The sequence below is a fragment of the Alligator sinensis genome, unplaced genomic scaffold (genome assembly GCF_000455745.1).
Source record: "Alligator sinensis unplaced genomic scaffold, ASM45574v1 scaffold1051_1, whole genome shotgun sequence".
NCBI lineage: Eukaryota > Metazoa > Chordata > Crocodylia > Alligatoridae > Alligator > Alligator sinensis.
In genome coordinates, this window is record NW_005842473.1 from 288,807 (window position 1) to 294,202 (window position 5,396).

Genomic DNA, 5,396 nt, shown 5'->3' on the forward strand with positions numbered 1-5,396 from the left:
CAAAGGAGGTGATGCTCCCCCTCTATGCAGCACTGGTCAGGCTACAGTTGTCCAGTTTTGGGTGCCACACTTCAAGAGGAACGTGGAGAATCTCGAGAGGGTTCAGAGGAGGGCCACTCTCATGATTAGTGGCCTTCGTAATAGACCGTATGGGGGGGAGGTTGAGAGAGCTGAATCTCTTCAACCTTCACAAGAGACGGCTGAGGGGAGATCTTGTGGCCGCCTATAAATTTATTAGGGGAGGTCAACAGGGAATAGGGGAAGCGCTGATTACTAAGGCGCCCCAGGGAGTGACTAGGAATAACGGGTGTAAACTAGTTGAGAGTGGATTTAGGTTAGATATTAGGAAGACATTTTTCACAGTAAGGGTGGCCAGGATCTGGGATGGGCTTCCAAGAGAGGTGGTGTTATCACCTAGCTTGGAGGTCTTCAAGAGGAGGCTAGATAGTCATCTGGCTGGGGTCATCTGACCTCAGTCCTCTTTCCTGCGAGGGAACACGATGATCCATTGTGGTCCCTTCCGACTCTACAACCTATGAATATGCAGCTGTCTGTGCATCTCTGGACGAGAAGCAGAGCCTCATTCTCTGCTTACCCACCACCATTCTCAGTGGAGGACAGGACAACTGAAGTTCCTGTTCACACTGAATCTAGTGTGCTAGATTGCCTTAATCAGGTCCTAGTCCGGGGGCGGGCAATTATTTCGGGTGGAGGGCCACTTACCCAGTTTTGGCAGGCTGTCGAGGGCCGCATGGGTAGCCCCGCCCCTTGACAGGTGCCTCACCCCTTGGTCACCATCTTGGGACCAATGTCCCAGGCCCAGCACTGGTGGGTCCCAAAGCAGGGCACAGACCGGCAGGGGTCTGTGGAACCGGGCTGGGCTGCACCAGCAGGGAGGGGGGACCTGGCCTGGCTCCATAGAGTCCCTGCCAGCTGGGATCCCACACTCCTGCCACCCTGCTCTGGGCCCTGTTGGCACTGGCCCCAGGACACTGGCGTGGGCCCTGTGCTCCTGCTGGCTCCCTGCCCGCTCATACCGCCCCCCAGCACCGCGGTACAGGCAGGGCACAGTGCTCAGGCCCGACCCCCTGCTTGCCAGCAGGGAAGAAGCTGGTGCTGAGCATGAGGAAGTGTCCCCTCGCCTGCCCCATGGCTGGCACTCCCTGCTGCAGGCACTTGCAGCCCACGCGGGGCTGTCTGGAGCAGGCACCGGCAGCCTCATGCAGGTTGCAGGTGGCTGCAGTGCGGGGTGCTGGCCATGGGGCGGGCGAGGGGCCACTTTTCCCCATGCTCAGCACCAGCTTGTAATCTGGCCCCGCTGCCAGCCTGGCAGTGGGGCTAGGTTACAAGGTGGTGCTGAGCGTGGGGGGTGGGGAAATCAGCCCCTCCCTGCCCCATGCCCGGTGCCCTGCACTGCAGCCACTCACAGCCCACCTGGGGCTGCCTGCGCCTGCTCTAGACAGCCCCGCGTGGGCTGCACCCTGTCCCGTGGTCGGCATCCCACGCTGTAGGCACTCACAGCCCACGTGGGGCTGTCTGGAGCAGGCACAGGCAGCCCCACATGGGTTGCAAGCAGCTGCAGCGTGGGGCACTAGGCGTGGACGGGGAGGGGCTGCTTCCCCCCCCCCGCTCCTTCCTTGCCTGGGGTCCCCCCGCTCCCACTTACCTGAGTTTCCCGTTCTGGGGCAGCCACATGCTCCCAGCCCAGAAACCCTGGCTGGGACTTCCGGCTAGGGGCCAGGGCCTGGTGGGCCCTGCTGTTGTTGGAGCCCGCCGGGCTTCCCCTGGGTCCTACTTCCCTTGGTTCCTGTCATTTTTGACAGGAACCAAAGGCAGAGAAATATTAATTTTCTACATTTTTAAGGACCCTGCAGGCCGGATAGAATGGCCTTGCGGGCCGGATCCACCCCGCGGACCGTATTTTGCCCACCCCTGCTCTAGTCCCTAGAGTGGGCACATTCCATCACTACATTTTGCAGAATGGAACAAAAGTAACAACTTAAACCTTCATTACTTTACGTGCACCATGATTTAAAATGGAACTCAGATCTTTCCAACAAATGAATTTGACACCCCAACGTACAGGGACTGTATGTTGATAATTATGGCTTACATCAGACATCCAAAGAATCTGGATAACTGTCACTACCATGCAATCAAAGCAACTCCAATCTTCCTGCAAGGTACTTCTATCCCATTTTACAGATGGGGAAACTGAGGCACAGAGGCACAAAGGGCCCTATGGAAGGTGAGACAAGAAGCAGATAGTACAGCAGGGAGCTGAAACCAAGTTTCAAATTCTACGCTTGTGCCTCACCGCTAGGCCCATTCTTCCACCCTGTATCATCACACATCCAGCTACTCTAGGTGTATTCTGAAGAAAGATATTAGTTGGATTAAATGCTCCTGTTGTACTAGAATTCCCCTTTTTAACACCAAGGATTCTCCCTGAATCTAGCAAAATTCTTCAAATCTGGGGGAACTTTAAGGTCATCCTCTAAATTCCTCTCTCCTCCTATAAGAATGAGAGTATTTTAATACTCTGTATAAACGAGTAATGCAGTGTCTTCATTCTAACATAGCTGTAGAGTTTGAGAGGTTTTAGTTAATGAGCGTATGACCCAAGTTTAATGATTATTTTTTCAGCTGAATTGAAATAAAGACATTATTTAAACATGTATCTGTCATCTCATACTGCCTGTGGGTTGTCATTAGATATCTAGTTCTCCAGAGCACTCTGCCAACTTTTTCAACACTTGGGGTGGGGGGGAGACCATTTCCTCACGCTATTTCATTTGGGATTATGTCCTGTTACATCCCCTCACATGAAGCGTTGTAACCTGAGACAGTTTTAGGTGTTAGCAAAACCTGGGGTGTACATGTGTGAGCACACTGATCTTTGCAAATATCTATGCTTGTGTTACTGATTTGCAAAACAGAGGGCCTCATTGTTTGACTTTGACTCAGTGTAAAATGAAATGCAGTCCCACTGGGCTGCAAGAGAGAGGAATCACCAAAATAACGAGACCTCAATAGCAACTTCGGTGCCAGGATAATGACTCATGAGACTCAGCTAAGTAAAATGTTTTTATCCTGTCAGTCTCCTCTCGCTCATGTTGTCATTTATTACACTATCAACCCCTAGGCCCTTCTGAAAAGTATTCTACAGGAACGGCTTCAAACACTCGAGTGAAAACAAAAGTCGACCGCTGCAAAGAATTTTCTCTCTCGTTCTGCAGAACAGACCAGGCTAATTTGGGACTTTCTCTGAAGCCCTGCAGAAGTGTGATCTACACTTTGAATGTGGTCTTTTCCTCCTCTAATGGTCAGCGCACAAAATAGATATGACTCATATCATATGAGTCTATGATAGATATCTGCAAATAGATATAGGCCATCTTGCCATCCTGCAGCGGGCTTATTGAAAGCTGAGAAACCCATGGATTTTGCCAGTAAAATGAGAAATCCACATTTGCTCCAGTAAAAGGTAAAATCTGTGGTTTTCTCTGTTTTTCCATGGGAAATGGAAAACCCAGAGCCCTGCCGATCGGGAACAGCTCTGGTAGAGACCTTGGAGCTGATAATGACCAGCTGACATACTTTGAAAATTGTTAAATTTTATCTATGCCAGTGTTCAAACAAACTTTAGTTAAAACCTTTTAAGTAGCATGTTTTTAAACCTATATGCTGATTTTAAAAGGCCTTTCATGAAATATGAAACATACCTGCCCTTTCAGTGGATGCCTGACAAAGCGCTTCTGTCCAACAGGTTGTCCAGCAAAAACAAGGGAGATAGGACTTGACAGTCCTGATATTTCTAAGGTTAAAAAAAACCAGACTCTGAAGGAAATAGCCCTTTCTAAAATCTTTGCTGATGAAATCAAAAGGAGCACAAGCCAAACGTGCCTCCCTCTGGTCAGTTCATCTTTTAGTTTTATTTGCTGTTGTTTTTCAATCAGACACAAGAGCAGACAGCTGAGTCTACTGGGGATGCAGCCCAATCTGCAAGGGGAGGCTGCCTCCCCTGTAAACCCCAGCTGGGGGCTGGGGCCAGGGAGCGGGGTTAAACACCCCTTTCCACACTCAAACTTACTTCTGGCTGCAACTGTGGATTACAAATCCCAGAGGCACCTGGAATTCAGAAGAGGAAGTGATGAGCAACCCTGCAGAGTCCTGCTGCTGTAAGTCTGCAAATCCAGAGACCTTGCAGGCAGCAGGAAGAGGAATGTAACACATACCCAGAGAGCCATGCTCTAGTGCCCCTTGGCTTCTGGCCTGAGCCACTGCAGGCATGTGGCTGCATTTACTGAATCAAAGGTAAATGTCCATTCACTTCTGTTTCAATTTAATCTGTTCATTTTAAACTAACCTGCAAAAATTGAATAGATTCAGTCACAGGCTTTTTGACTGTGTACTTAGCCTTGGAGATAAGTAGCTGTGTAAGAGGGGAAAAAATACCATGTAAGCAAAATAACAAAAAGAATCCCTTCTTCCTTCCAAGTTAATTGCTTCAGTTTCTTACAATCCCAGAATCCCATTAGCTGTCAGAGGTGCTTCCAGGTAAAAGACCAACCAGCTAAGACATGATATATTTAATAGGAGAACCAAGAACACCACTACATTTTCCACAGCCACTGAGAGAGGAAGCGAGACAATGGTGCACGTGCACCCTCTGAGATTGGCAGTGCACCCCTTGTGAAAAGCACCGCCAACATTGCTGGCAATACCTGTGGGCAAGCACTACTCACCTCCCTCCCCACCTTTGCTGCCAACACTGCCGGCAGCGTCTGCAGGTGGTCGCCACTCACCACCCCACTCCCCTTGCCGCCAACACCGCCGGCGGCGTCTGCAGGCGGTTCCTGATCACTGCTGGCCACTGCCGATGCTGCTGGTGGCATCTGTGGGTGGTTGCCAACCACTGGTTGGCACTCGCCACTCCCCTTCCCCCCCCCTGCCATCACCACCATGACTGCCTACAGGAGCTCCCCTCTTGGCCTGCAACAGCCACTGCTGTGACTGCCTGTTGGAGATCCCCACTCACCACCACCACGCCGCCACCACCGCCATCTGTGGGCAGTCACTGTGCTCCCTCCCAGGCTCCAGGGGCATGTGGCGTTCATGCACATGCTTATGCCTTACACCAAATCAAATGATAAAAAAGGGGGGGGGGGAGCACAAACTACTTTTCACAGTGTTCCTTTTAAAAAGAAGAAGAAGAAATCCTATAGGCAACTCATCTAACTTCAGTGGAAACTGTGCAGATCTATATGAGATAAGGATCTGGCTCCATGTGGGGCTTTTTAATTCCTTAAACAGATAGGTGAAAAAAATAATATCCTGATTTACTTTCCAGGAACCCTCCCAACCTCCAAAAGCCCCTGGGTGATTATAACAGT

At 50.5% G+C, this 5,396-nt stretch overlaps 1 long non-coding RNA gene across 1 annotated transcript in view; it reads right to left on the bottom strand.

Annotated features, from left to right (window-relative positions):
- Positions 1 to 3,900, bottom strand: part of LOC102386359 — a 12,450-nt gene extending 8,550 nt beyond the window's left edge. Inside the window, exon 1 of the long non-coding RNA XR_324677.1 lies at positions 3,726 to 3,900. This is a non-coding gene — a long non-coding RNA (uncharacterized LOC102386359). The remainder of the gene's footprint in view (positions 1 to 3,725) is intronic.
- Positions 3,901 to 5,396: the final 1,496 nt, after the last annotated feature.